This window comes from Oryctolagus cuniculus, chromosome 4, assembly GCF_964237555.1.
Source record: "Oryctolagus cuniculus chromosome 4, mOryCun1.1, whole genome shotgun sequence".
In the NCBI taxonomy this organism is placed as follows: Eukaryota; Metazoa; Chordata; class Mammalia; order Lagomorpha; family Leporidae; genus Oryctolagus; species Oryctolagus cuniculus.
Genome location: NC_091435.1, coordinates 138,242,771 through 138,257,935, shown reverse-complemented (window position 1 = coordinate 138,257,935; position 15,165 = coordinate 138,242,771). Strand labels below are relative to the sequence as shown.

General features: G+C 40.1%; 1 protein-coding gene and 1 long non-coding RNA gene across 2 annotated transcripts in view; one reads left to right on the top strand and one right to left on the bottom strand.

Annotated features, from left to right (window-relative positions):
* Window positions 1–9,214, top strand: part of LOC127493944 (uncharacterized) — a 34,381-nt gene extending 25,167 nt beyond the window's left edge. Inside the window, exons 2-3 of the long non-coding RNA XR_007924538.2 lie at window positions 4,733–4,901; window positions 8,824–9,214. This is a non-coding gene — a long non-coding RNA (uncharacterized lncRNA). The remainder of the gene's footprint in view (window positions 1–4,732; window positions 4,902–8,823) is intronic.
* The window catches only part of SLC9A9 (solute carrier family 9 member A9), a 612,515-nt gene that overhangs the window by 272,537 nt on the left and 324,813 nt on the right, over window positions 1–15,165 (bottom strand). The gene's annotated exons all lie outside the window — the stretch shown is intronic.

Here is a 15,165-nt window from a genome sequence, read left to right as displayed (position 1 = left end):
TGACCAAAGATTGAGCTGCAAGATGTAATTATGAATCTTCAGTCTGGTAGCACAAAAAAATATAAAATCTAACATGTATGTAGTACATGTTCTGAGCCGTATGTAAAAACTACTGCGTGAAACTAATTTAATCCTCATAATACTATTTATATTATTATATTTGTCATTTTTATGTATTGTATTTATATTGTATTTATTCAACAACTATTTGGTGGGCACTGTTATAGATTCTGTTGCCATGAACTAGATGCTATCGTTATTTCTATTTTTGAATGCTTGGTTCATAATCTCATGCCTCCTCTTGGATATCCCACTACCACTCAGCTTGTGAGATTTCCAAAGTTCCTGGGAAAGGAAAACAAAACACATCTCAAGATCTTCTCCATCCTAGTCTCTGCTCCTAGTCCTCTAAAGATCATGGTTAACACAGCTGAATTTTACTTATGTGGTTTCATGTCAGAGTAAAGGAACTTCTTCATGTCACTGGGGATGAGGATTGAGATGAGGAAATGAAGACCAAATTGTGAGTCACACATGTGTCCTCCTACTGGAAGTGGCACTAAGTCAAGCAAGATATAAACAATGCTGAAATTCACATGGAAACACAGGGGACCCCAAATCGCTAAAGCAATCTTATACAACAAAAATAAAGCCAGAGGTATCACAATATCAGATTTCAAGATATACTACAGGGCAGTTATAGTCAAAACAGCCTGGTACTGGCACAAAAAGAGATTGATATACCAATGGAATAGAATAGAAATTTCAGAAATCAACCCACACGTCTACAACTAACTTTTCTTTGACAAAGCGTCTAAAAGCAATCCCTGGATCAAGAACAGTCTATTCAACAAATGGTAATGGAAAAACCGGATCTCCACATGCAGAAGTATTAAGCAAGGCTACTATCTTACCCGTTACACAAAAATCCACTCAAAATGGATCAAAAACCTAAATCTACTACCCACTACCATCAAATTATTACAAAAGATTGGAGAAACTCTTAATACATTGGCATAGGCAAAGAGTTCTTGGAAAAGACCTCAGAGGCACAGGCAATCAAAGCCAAAATTGACAAATGGGATTACATCAAATTGAGAAGGTTCTGTACTGCAAAAGAAACACTCAAAAGTGAAGAGGCAATTGATAGAATAGGAGAAATTATTTGCAAACTATGCAACTGATAAAGGACTAATAACCAGAATCTATAAAGAGATCAAGAAACTCAACAACAACAAAACAAACAACCCAGTGAAGAAATGGGCAAAGGACTTAAACAGGCATTTTTCAAAAGAGGAAATCTAAATGGCCAACAGACACATGAAAGAATATTCAGGATCCCTAGCAGTCAGGGAAATGCAAATTAAAACTGCAATGAGGTTTCACTTCATCCCTGTTAGAATGCAGAAATCAACGAACAACAAATGATGGTGGGAATGTGGGGAAAAAGATACCCTAATCCACTGTTGGCGGGAATGTGAACTGGAATAGCCACTGTGGAAGATAGAATGGAGATACCTCAGAAATCTGAATATAGACCTACCACATGACCCAGCCAATCCACTCCTAGGAATTTACCCAAGGGAAATGAAATCATAATATGAAAGAGTTATCAGTACCACCATGTTTATTGCAGTTCAATTCACAATAGCTAAGACATGGAATCAACCCAAATGTCCATCAGCTGAAGACTGGAAAAAGAAATTATGGGATTTGTATACCACAGAAGACTACATAGCATGAAAAAATGAAATCTTGTAATTTTCAAGAAAATGGATGCAACTGGAAAACATACTTAGTGAAATAAGCCAGTCCCAAAATGACAAATACCATATGTTCTCCTTGATCTGTGGTAACTATAGAGCACCTAAAAGGTAATCTGTAGAAGTGAAATTGACACTTTGAGAGGCGATGACTTTGAATAGCCCTTGTCTGAGGAAAGAGGTTTTTTTTTTCATACTATTTGTTGGACTATATACTTAGTATGGAGTTAATCTTAGTATGGAGTTAAAGTTAATTGAAAATAAACCTTAGTGAAAAATAAGAACAGGAATAGGAGAGGGAGGAGGAATAAGGGTGGGAGTGTGGGTGGGAGGGCTGGTAGGGTGGGAAGAATCACTATATTCCTAAAGTTGTATTTATGAAATGCATGAAGTTTGTATACCTTAAATAAAGTGTTTCTGCGAGGAAAAAAAACTCTAAAGGACAGAAAAAAATGAAAAAAAAATTAGCCAACAGTCCGGAAATTATAATTTAGTAAATGTATTAAAGTTTTGTGAATTGTGTTATAATAATTTTACAAAACTAAAATGCTAAAAAAATCTTTAGAGGAGGGGTTGGCACTGTCAAGTGACAGGCTAAGCCTCTGCTTGCAGCAGGGGCATCCAATATGGGCACTGGTTTGAGACCTGGCTGCTCCACTTCTGATCCAGCTCCCTGCTAATGTTCCTGGGAAAGTCCATGCCTTCGGGCCCTTGTACCCACATGGGAGACCCAGAAGAAGCTCCTGGCTCCTGGCTGCCAACCTGGCCCAGCCCTGGGCATTGCAGACATTTGGGGAGTAAACCACAGATGTAAGACTTCCCTCTGTCTCTCCTCACTCTGTAGCTTCACCCTTCAAATAAATAAATAAAATCATATAATGAAAAAAATCTCTAGAGGAGTGAATATTAGCCTAGTGGTTAAGATGTCCAGGCTGTGGCTCATGACTCCAGCTTTCCACTAATGCAGACCCTGGGAAGCAGTAGTGATGGCTCAAGTAATTGGGTTCCTGTCACCCATGTGAGACACTTGGTTTGAGTTCTCAGCTCTTGCTTTAACCATCCCACTGCCATCTATTGTAGGCATTTGGGAAGTGAACTACTGGATGAGAACTCTGTCTGTATCTCTTCCTGTTTCTCTCTGACTCCCAAACAAATATAAACAAATGTCTTTAGAAAAGAGGTAGTCTATGTAAATATTCACTGAGCTCCTTCTCATCTCCTCTTTTTTCTCCTATTCTCTATATGATATAATATTTGGGCATAAATTAAGAAAAATAGCAGAAACAAACAAGACCAAATGATCTAGGTAATTGTTATTTGACATATATATCTCATTTTAATGATGTAGATCTTTATCATGGCCCATGCCATAATGAGTTTAAAAAATCTAAAGAAAAGTAAAAAAGCAAAAACAAAGAGTAGAATTTTATGTATAGAGATCCAGTGATTTCTGGGACTTCCTGAGACCCCTTCTAGGTGTCCATTTGGATAATGTGATTTTCAAAATTTGACCAAGACATTTTCGGCTTTGTTCGTTCTCACCCTCTCTTGAGTATAGGGTAAAGGTTTCCAGAGACAATATAACATGTAGGATCACAATAGATTGAAGGCAGGAGCAGATAGACATGAGAATCCAGCTGCCTCCTATTAGAGCAGACATCCTGGGGATTTGCAAAACTTTAAACAAAAAGTGTTATGTATGCTAATCTGCAGGGTTTGTTATTGTTACTTTAAAGTAAACTACTTGATGTTTCGAAAATCTTCATTTTAAATATCTAATCTGAAAGATATTAATGTGATATGCAATTAACGTGGATTAGCAACTGTTGCTCTTGAGGGAGAGGGAAAGTCCTGGTTAGTCCCCCTGGGGTAAATATTCCCACCAGCACTGATTTTCAGCTACCAATCCATTGGAGCTGGGGGCTGACTCCAGCTAGCTCAGCACACCACTGGGTATAATTCAAACAAGCAAAAGCTCCGTGGGGACCTCAGTAATTTCTCAAAGTATGAAGAGCTCCTGTAATCAAAAAGTTTGAGAACTACTAATGTACAATATAATCACATTTTTGTTTAAAACTATGTGTGTAGAAAAATTCAGCAAGGATAAAAGCACATACCAACCTTGAACGGTGATTATTTCTAGAGCTGTAAAACTCAAATTTTACTTGACAAATTTGTATACTACTTGAATTTTTATAAAAAGCATAAAACTCAAATAGAAAAAAAAGACAAAAAAATTCATTTTAAGGTCTGGAACTTGCTCAGAGACCTCTGGGCCTCAGTTTCCATGTGATAAAATGTAGTCCCTATGGGCTACTGTGAGTGCTACCAGGGTTTCCTGTAGTCGCCCCCTGTATGAGTCAACAGTATTTCCACTCGCTCTGGCTTATACCTCACTTTTGCAGTCACACTGGGGATGCCAGGGAACCTATAGCTCTTGGAATGAACCAAGCTGTCTCCTGTGGATGAGGCCTCTGCCTCCAGTGCTCCCATTCTTCCCAGTGCTTTCGCTTGTTCGCATCTAGTTATTCATTAGACATCAGTTGAAATGTGCATCTCATCAAGAACTCCTCCTCTGAATCCCTCAGCTGCCCCAGTTCCTTGTCATATAACCACTGGGGATCATGTCACTGTTCTCAAAGGGTTTAAGGCCACCTGGGCTCCAATAAGAGCACGTGGTGTTCTCCAGTGTGTGGCCTGGGCCTTCACAGAGAAGCAAACTGAGACTCATTCATTCACCCCACCGACGTAAAGTGAGTGCCTGCATTTTCTGGGCACATGTTGCTGGGCATTGTGGTATCACAGTGAATAAACCAGACCGAGACCGAGTCCCTGCTGTCAAGGGCTGATACAGCTCACATGCAACGTGAGCCTTGCTCTATGGCACACACAAGGGATAAGCAGACCTAGGCTGAGAACCAAGTAATCCTGTGTTCAGTGCTTGTCCCCCTGCCTGCTTTTCTTCCCAGAAGCTGAGGCTGTGTGAAGACTGACCTCAAGACACAAATAACTCAGTACTTCCATTCTCCGGCTTCTGGGAGGCATTGAGCCTAGTGTTAAAAATTCTAGAAGTCATGGATACAACCCAGTAGAAGGTGGCTTGGAAAGGATGAACACACTGACATCTGGAAAAATGCAGTAAGTGAAACTAAACAGATAGAAGTAGTCGGGTATAGAAGCATTGTGCATGCAAAATCTAGCAAGCTGACCTTTTTTGTGTTACTGATGCATAACCATGAAACACCTTTAAATATTGTATATCGTAGAATCATTTGAAGGGAAGGGTATTTTGACAAATGTGTCTCAGAGAGAGAAAAAGAATTCAAGTACATCGTCATTGTGAAAATGTCTCTGTCAGGGAAAGGTCTCTGTAGCTAAAGTAGAATGGCATTTCTTTTATTAATGAGGTGAACATTTATGGAGAACTATTATGCATATTTTTCAAAAAATAATAATGTAGTTTTCTCCTTTAATGTAATAAATACCTGGGTTTAGTCCACCTAACCTCTTGTGTAAAATATAATGCAATTTCTAACATAAGCACCTATGAATACATTGAGTCATATTCTTGCAAGCTGGAACAATTCACAAAGCTATCGCTTTCTTTTATTGAAGATTTCATAAGGTAAAAAGTGAGGGCAATAATCACCTTTCCCAGATTCCACTTAAAAACATTTCTGTTTATTGGAAGAAAGCCCACATTTTATACCCTGGAAGTTAATTAGGTTATCAGATGATAGCTTGAAACTCAAGACCAACTCATAGTAATCAAAAGGTGATAATGTTTTATGAATCAGGTAAATGTGGAAGTCAAAGAAACACAAAAAGGATTTATTGGTGCTTTTTAAATTTTGGAAACAAATTCTAAAATGATTTTAAATAAGGTGTAATTTCTGCTAAGCGAGCCTGCACCTAATCATCTCTCCATTTACCTAGGGTAAAGTGGGAAAGGTAAAATGGAATTTATGAGGTTTGAGTGACACTGACAGGTGAATATTTTGCACTGGATTCCTCAAAATGGCCACCTTGAAGTCTGATCCTCCTGTGGTAGTGTTCCCTCCCAAAGCACCCTGCCCTGGAAGCCTTCCCAGAGCTCTGGGCCTGCTTCCCTGGGGTCAGGCAATGACACTGCCAGGATGCAGAAGGCACAATGCGTCAGCAGGCAGGTCACTGGCTCCTGTGGAGCTTTGGAGCATCTTGGTCCACAGAGCCTGGGTTTACTCTTAGGAAGTGGCAGCAGGGTAGAGCTGGCTCGGAGCCCAGCACCCAGAGTGCTGACTTTCAGGGCAGATTCCAGGATTGCTCTAGCTGGACATTTGGGAACTTTGGTGACAAATTAGGATGCTGGACAATGGGAGCAGGAAAATATAGTTGGGGTAAATATGTTCAGTTTGTCCTGATATTGTCATGAATTGCAGCTGTTACTGAAGTCACTGGGGAACTAGAAGCACACCTACTGTTTTGGTTAAAAAAAAAAAGAAGACTAAAAGCAGTCACTGTTTGTGCTCTGTGACATCAGTGGAAACTTCTGATGCAATTTAACATCAAGTGCTTTCTTTTTAAATAGAACTCCTGGGTTGAAGCGTTTAAAAAGTGACAAGAAAAGTAACTTTGATGGCATATCATCAGAATGTTGAAGTGCACAATAGAAATGAAACCATTCCTCTTTCAAAAGTAGATCTGATATATCTAACTCCTGTAGGCTACCACTTAAATCATCAGAATCCTTAACCAAAGAAAACATTCAGGAAAGAATCAATAACTTAAAGGCCCTTAAAAGGGTTATATTTTTATATATATTTCAAGTTAAATATATATATGTATGTATTTTTTTCAAGTCAACTTAAAACGAAGTCACTGATGAACATACAGATGGGAGCAAATCTTAAAGGCAGCTTAGAATGCTTATTTTCTGTCATGAAAGTTGGGATACTTTCTGTGTAACAAAATCCACTAATATGTACTGTGTTTGAACAGAAAGAGAAATGCTGACAACAGATAGGTAGGGCTGGGCTATAGCCTATCAGGTTCTGCCAGTGATAATCTGGGTGGTAATGGTCACCCTCAAGTTGGACTTTATCCGTTAAGGTAGATACTTTTAGGGGATTAGCATTGTGTGATTTGTTTGGAATTAAGCAGCAATGTGCTTTTGGAAACAAGATTTGCCTTGTCCACTACCAAGTAGTCAAACATGTTCCTTGTGGTGACATGGAACTTCAGAACACTTATAACTACGGTACAATGTTTTTCTTGGGTGAGGATTTGGTGAACAGAGTAAGTTATTCTAAGATGAAAGTTCTTGAGAATGTTCAATCTCTTGAGTATGTTAAAGATTCCTTATACAAATATGTCTACTATTCGTATGTAGATTATAACTTTAAATACACACTTGATTCTTCTTCATGCCTTTATGCCATTATATACAAAATGCTTCACCTTTGCACAGTTCTGGAAAATGATCAAAGTGAGCCTTAACCGTAGCTTCTAAGAAACAGATGTGGTAAGTTGCCTCTTACTTCATCCCTTGTAGAGAAGGCTAATTACACACTTTGTCAATCAAGAAAAGCCACCTCCTCGACTGATGAAATTCAGGATTTGATTTCAGTTTCCCAAGTCTCAAGGGTATTCTCCAAGAAGGTATTACTTATTGTGGCTCCAGATAATTTTAGGTGGAGGAAAAGTGTGGACATTTTCCTCTTATCTAACATTAGCCATAGGATAGACAAGCACAGGATACTACAGGGTCCGCTCAACTATGGTGATAATGCCTGCCCCAGCCTGCCTTTGGTTCAGTGCTTGGGGCTGCCTCTCCTTCCAATGTCCACCTACACTGCTACTGTCACCTGCAATGCGAGTGCCGTCTCACTTCCTGGAGCACCTGCTCTTTCACTGCTGGCACCTTGAACTTCACATGTGCTTGGCTCCTCGTCTCTGTCTCTTGTGTCTCTCCCCAGTCAGAAGGGGAAATCTTTATTTTTGTGTGTCCCTTTTTTTTTCAAGATGGCCCCCTGGAGTTGCTTGAGCCTGCACAAATTCTTCTGAGTTTGCTGCCAAACATTTTGAGAAAAGGAACAGGTCATTTGTGTTTCCACTGAAACGGGCCTGCCCCATCCCTTCAATTTTACTAATTAGTGCTCCTCTCCTCAAAGTGCAGCTATGCCAGCAGGTGGGTGGCTTAGGAGGGCAAAGTTCATTTCCATAGTGTCCAATAAGAGGATACTGAACTGTAGGCTTTGTCAGACTCCTGATTTGTAGGCATTTTTCTCTTGAGTGTTAGTTGCCCTTTCCAAAGTCTAGCTTCCTTCATGAACTCCTTCTTCACACCTAGATCACTACATGCCTGGATCTCAATTACAGATAAGATTCAAATGTCTTCCTTTGGGTTGCTTGGGCCTTGAGCAAATCAAGAACTAGGGACAGGCACATATGATGTTGCCTGTGAACACTGTGAGGTCTTTCTTTCAATGACTTCTACCCAAAAGATAGAGACCATTTTTAAGGAGTGTGTTGCCTTATCTATTGGCCAGTGTTCCTGAGTTCTAGAAAAAGCTCAGTCACCATAGGAGAAATGTTCCCTTAAAATCAGTCAGTGTTTCCCTGGAGGGTTAGATGTTCTCACACTCGATTTGTCTCCAGACTATTTGTATGAAGCAAAAGACCCCCATAGACCGCAACTGGGTGCTCTAAAGGCAAGCCCCAAACCAAATAAATCAGCACAAAGGGGAGAGATGGTGGTGGTTTTCCTGAAAGGTTCTTGTAAATGATTAATTTATGCCAGAAATGAGTTAGGCAGCATCGTAAAAATGAATGACTATGACAGCAGCCTGAAGACCACCGTTTGAGAACGGCTGTGTAAGAACATAAAAAGGTGAGATCTTGCTCCTTTTGTGGGCCTAAGGAAGACCTCAGAGGCTACTTACAGAACTTTCAGAACCTTGCTGTGTCAGAACTCAGAAAATGGAAACTGCCAGTTCTCAGCCTATGCGCTAGCTCTGGATTCCTCTCTGCCACGCTAATTCTAGTTGGCTAAGAACTCTTTTGCTCTGACCTTGTGTTACAGGCCCCCACATTATCATTGGAGCAGCATCTTTAGCAAGGAGAGTCAAGGGTGCCAGCGCTGTGGCATGGAAGGTAAAGCCACTGCCTGTGGTGGCATCCCATATGGGCACCGGTTCGAGTCCTGGCTGCTCCACTTCTGATCCAGCTCTCTGCTATGGCCTGGGAAAGCAGTAGAAGATGGCCCAAGTCCTTGGGCCCCTGCACCCGCATGGAAGACCTGGAAGAAGCTTCTGACTCCTGGCTTTGGAGTGGCATGGTTCCGCCCAGCCAACTGGGGAGTGAAACAGCAGATGGAAGACCTCTCTCTCTCTCTCTCTCTCTCTCTCTGCCTCTCCTTCTCTCTCTGTGTGACTCTGACTGTCAAATAAATAAATAACTCTTAAAAAAAAAAACAAGGAAAGTCAAGTCAAATACAAAGTCAAACTCCTTAAACCCAAAACAGCATTTTTGCCAGTTGTGAGTCTCAAGGGCCATGTTTCTACACATTGCTGGGGAAGAAAAGCATGGTGTAAATTCAGAAACCTACAATGGCTAAGACAGGATTAGGGATTCTTTGCCAACAGAGAAATTCCTCTACTGTTGATCACATATCTTTCCTCTTCTAGTTTGTCCTTGAAATTTTAATTTGCAAAGAGCCAGGCATGCTATAAAAAGGGAAAAGGAGCATTTTTTTTAACAGCTTGGAACCAATGGAAAAATCCATCAGCAACAGCAAGTCACTGGGGTGTTCACTGTTGAAGCAGGTCTTTTATAGCAGGTCTTCTCTCCTCCCTCAAGAACATATTGGTCACTGCAGATCCCAGACAACTTCTTTTACAGCAGAACCCAGAACAATTGTGTGGAATGACTTTCGTAAAACCAAATGGTTATTCTCATTTCTCTTTCTGGTACTTCGCTCAGAGGTCTACATCACATCTCTGCTGGGAGAATTCTTTGGATTTTTGAGCTGTGCCTCTTGAAGCAATTTAGTTTCACTTCTAAAGGAATTTCACAAAGACAACACTTTTATCAGATATATTTTCTGTATCTTTCAAACCTCAAAGACATGACATCCTTAAATTCGGCAATCTTTAACAAACACACACTCAGGCACACTTATTCAGCCTTAATGCTTTCTGTGCTGCATCAATAAAATTTAATTAAAATGAGTAGAAAAATTATAGTAATTTCCATTTATCATCCCAAAATGCCATTATGAGACTGAAGCCCTTCATACCTGCACCTATCAAGCAGGGTGATAAAACAGTAATGGGCTATTAAAGGGGGTTATGCCATTGCCATCCTTAGAAATTCTAAGGTAATAATGGGCAACCATCTGTCTTAAATGTCATCAAAGCAGGGGCTAGGCCAGCTGATGTCTTAAATTTTATTCAGATAATTTTTCACTATGTATTGAATCAAACCCATCACAGAAGGGCACAGACCATATATATTCATATGTTGACACCCAAGCATTTTTTTCCTAAAAGTAATGGAAATGAGGGAAAGACACAGAGAGAGCCACAGGAGAAGAGAGCAGAAAAGAGGAGAGAGTAGAAGACATAAGAGGAGAGGAGAGAGAGAGAGAGAGAGAGAGAGAGAGAGAGAGAGATGAGAGGTTGAGGCTCTATATAATTAAAAAATACAAAGCCATTATTTTGGGGAAAACAATGAAGGGAATTAAGGTTTAGAGATTAATGAAGTAACTTCAGGTTTTAGGGGAGTTGAGAAAGGTTAAGAGAAAGCTTTGGAAACTTGCTGGCAAGAAATTTAAAGCTAATTACTCTGGACCACCAAGATGTTACCCATTGGGCAGAGACAATGGCCTCCCAGCAGGTGACTGTAACACACAGGTTTGCGTGACCTTGAGGAAGCAGCAGAAACAACAGCAGCAACACTCAGTCACCGTTAGCTACACACACTGATAAATGAGCAAAAAAAGCCAGCAGTGGCCCACTGGGAGAAATTATTGGATACACGATAAAGAGATTAACAGGAGACAGAGGTGAGATAGCACCCACCTGATGAAAAAAAGAAGAGGCTCTACCTACTAGGGCCCTCTTGGGGCAGTATTAGAGCAGGAAAGGGACAAGGGGAGGGGGTGGTGGTCAGCAGGGACAAGGTTCACTCAAGGTTCATCATCCTTCATTAAAGGGGACCGGGAAGGGAAGAGAAGTCCAAAGGGAGAAAGAATGGATGAGTGATAAAAGGAGAAAAGAGTAGTGGAAGGGATAAAGAAGCCCCAAATGATCAGCATCATATGCAAAGTTCCATACATTAAAAACTGAGAGGGAGGGCAGGCATTTGGCCTAGAGGTTAAGATGGCTGTGCCCCCCATCAGAACACCTGGCTTTCAGTCCAACTCCAACTCCTGATGCTAGCTTTCTGCTAGTACAGACCCTGGGAGAAGCACATGATGGCTCAAGTGGTTGGGTCCCTGCCACCTACATGGAAGACCTGGATGGGGTTCCCATCTCCTGGCTCTGGCCCTTGTCCAGCCCAGGACATTGTGGGCATTTGGCATTTGGGGAGTAAACTAGGAGATGAAGTGCTCGCTCCCTCCCTACCTGCTTCTGCCTCTCCATCAAAAAAATTTTAAAAAGTAGAAAAACAGGGGTGGCTATTTACATTCTAGGCTTGGGAGAAAACTTCACAGTGTACTATCTGTTGTCTATTATTCAATTTAAAATTCTTTTAAAGATGTGGAAGGGATGTGAATTTGTGTAGTAGTTAAGACACCATTTGAGATGCCTGAATTCCATATTGAGTAACTGGGTTCAGGTCCCAATTCCACTTCCAATACAACTTCCTGCTAATGTGCATCCTGGTCAAGTACTTGGGTCCCTGGCACCCACGTAGGTGACATGGATTGCATTTCAGGCTCTTGGCTTTTGCCTGGCCCAGTCCTAGCTCTTATGGACATTTGAGAAATGAACTAGAGGATGGAAGATCTTTGTCTCTCTCAAATCATTCACTCTCTCTCTTTCAAATAAATAAACAAAACAAAAAAAATGAAGAAAAAATATATTATTTTTAAAGAAAAAGTATATAACTAATTATATTAAAATGTATTAGGAATAATAATGCATGATGACATACAACTCTGTGTGACCTTCTTAACTTCTGTAAGCCTTAAAGAATCTGACTAATCAGTCTAGAGATTCCTCAGAAACCTGAATATAACCCTACCATACGACCCAGCCATCCCACTCCTTGGAATTTACCCAAAGGAAATTAAATTGGCAAGCAACAAAGCTGTCTGCACCTTAATGTTTACTGCAGCTCAATTCACAATAGCTAAGACCTGGAATCAACCCAAATGCCCATCAACAGTAGACTGGATAAAGAAATTATGGGACATGTACTCTATAGAATACTATACAGCAGTAAAAAACAATGAAATCTGGTCATTTGCAACAAAATGGAGGAATCTGGAACACATCATGCTGAGTGAAATAAGCCAGTCCCAGAGGGACAAATATCATTTGTTCTCCCTGATCGGTGACAACTAACTGAGCACCAAAAAGGAAACCTGTTGAAGTGAAATGGACACTATGAGAAACAGTGACTTCATCAGCCCTTGTACTGATTGTTGATGAACAACGTAATACTTTATCCCTTTTAGTGTTTTTTTTTTGTTCTACTTAATACTATTGGTTGAACTCTGTAATTAATACACAAATACTCTTAAGTGTTGAAACTTAACTGAAAAGTGATCCCTGTTAAATATAAGAGTGGGAATAAGAGAGGGAAGAGATGTACAATTTGGGACATGTTCAATCAGACTTGCCCCAAATGGTAGAGTTAGAAACATGCCAGGGGATTCCAATTCAATCCTATCAAGGTGGCATGTACCATTGCCATCTCACCAGTCCAAGTGATCAATTTCTGTTCACAATTGATCATAATGATAGGTCTAAGAGTCAAAGGGATCACATAAACAAGAATAGTGTCTGCAAATACCAGCTGATAGAATAAAAAAGGGAGAGAACAATCCAACATGGGAAGTGAGATACACAGCAGACCCATAGAATGGTAGATGTCCTAAACAGCACTCTGGCCTCAGAATCAGCCCTTATGGAATTCGGATCTGGCTGAAGAGCCCATGAGAGTATTTCAGGCATGGAAAGCCAAGACACTCTGGCAAAAAAAAAAAAAAAAAAAATCTCTGTGAGTGAGATCCCAGTGGAAAGAACAGGTCATCCACAGCAAAAGCAGTGCTAAGAGGAAAGTTTATAGCAATTAGTGCCTACATCAAGAAGCTGGAAAGGAACCAAACAAATGAACTCTCCATGTACCTCAAGGATTTAGAAAAACAGCAGCAAATCAAGCCCAAATCCAAAAGGAGGAAAGAAATACTAAAGATCAGGGAAGAAATAAACAGAATTGAAACCAAAAAAAACAATGCAAAAGATCAACAAAACCAGGAGCTGGTTCTTTGAAAAATAAACAATATCGACACACCATTGGCCCAACTAACCAAAAAAAGGAGAGAGAAGACCCAAATCTGTAAAATCAAAGATAGTAATGGAAATGTAACAACAGACACAACAGAAATAAAAAGAATCATCAGAAACTACTACAAAGAGATGTATGCTAACAAATTGGGGAACCTGGAAGAAATGGATAGGTTCCTGGACAAATACAACCTTCCTAAACTGAGCCATGAAGAGATAGAAAATCTAAACAGACCCATAACCATAGAAGAAATTGAATCAGTAATAAACGCACTACCAAAAAAGAAGAGCCCAGGACCGGATGGCTTCACTGTCGAATTTTACCAGACATTTAGAGAACTACTAACCCCAGTTCTTCTCAAATTATTCCAAACGATTGAAAGAGAGGGAATCCTTCCAAATTCTTTCTACGAAGCCAATATCACCTTAATTCCTAAGCCCGGAAAAGACACAACAGAGAAAGAAAACTACAGACCTATCTCCCTGATGAACATAGATGCAAAAATACTCAACAAAATTCTGGCAAATCGAATCCAACTACACATCAGAAAGATCATTCACCCGGACCAAGTGGGATTTATCCCTGGTATGCAGGGATGGTTCAATATTCGAAAGTCAATCAATTAATCACATTAATAAATTGAGAAACAAAAATCATATGGTTATCTCAATAGATGTAGAGAAAGCATTTGACAAAATACAACACCCTTTCATGATGAAAACCCTAAGCAAATTGGGCTTAGAAGGAACATTCCTCAACACAATTAAGGCAGTCTATGATAAACCAAAGGCCAGCATCATATTGAATGGGGAAAAGTTGGAGGCATTTCCATTGAAAACTGGCACCAGACAGGGATGCCCACTCTCACCATTGCTATTCAATATAGTCCTAGAAGTGTTAGCCAGAGCCATCAGGCAAGAAAAAGAAATTAAAGGGATACAAATGGGAAAGGAGGAAGTTAAACTATCCCTATTTGCAGATGACATGATACTATATATAGGGGACCCAATAAACTCCTATAAGAGACTACTGGAACTCACAGAAGAGTTTGGTAAAGTAGCAGGATACAAAGTCAACGCTCAGAAATCAACAGCCTTTGTATACACAGACAATGCCAGGGCTGAGGAAGAACTACTAAGATCAATCCCATTCACGATAGCCACAAAAACAATAAAGTACCTTGGAATAAATTTAACCAAGGAGGTCAAAGACCTCTATGATGAAAATTACAAAACACTAAAGAAAGAAATAGAAGACGACACAAAAAAATGGAAAAACCTGCCATGCTCATGGATTGGAAGAATCAATATCATCAAAATGCCCATTCTCCCAAAAGCAATTTACAAGTTCAATGCAATACCAATCAAAATACCAAAGTCATTCTTCAAAGACCTAGAAAAAACGATGCTGAAATTCATATGGAGAAACGGGAGACTGAGAATAGCTAAAGCAATCCTTTACAATAAAAACAAGGCCGGAGGCATCACAATTCCAGACTTCAAGGCATACTACAGGGCAATTATAATCAAAACAGCCTGGTACTGGTACAAAAACAGATGGATAGACCAATGGAACAGAATAGAAACACCGGAGATCAATCCAAACATCTCTAACCAACTCATATTCGACAAAGGACCTAAAACCAACCCCTGGAACAAGGACAACCTCTTCAACAAATGGTGCTGGGAAAACTGGATGTCCATATGTCACAGTATGAAGCAAGACCCCTACCTTACACCTTATACAAAAATCCACTCAACATGGATCAAAGAACTAGAGATGCGCCACGACACCATGAAACTAATTGAGAGCATAGGGGAACCCCTTCAAGATATCGGAATAGGAGAAGAATTCCTGGAGAAGACCCCACAGGCATGGGTAATCAAAGATAAAATAAACAAATGGG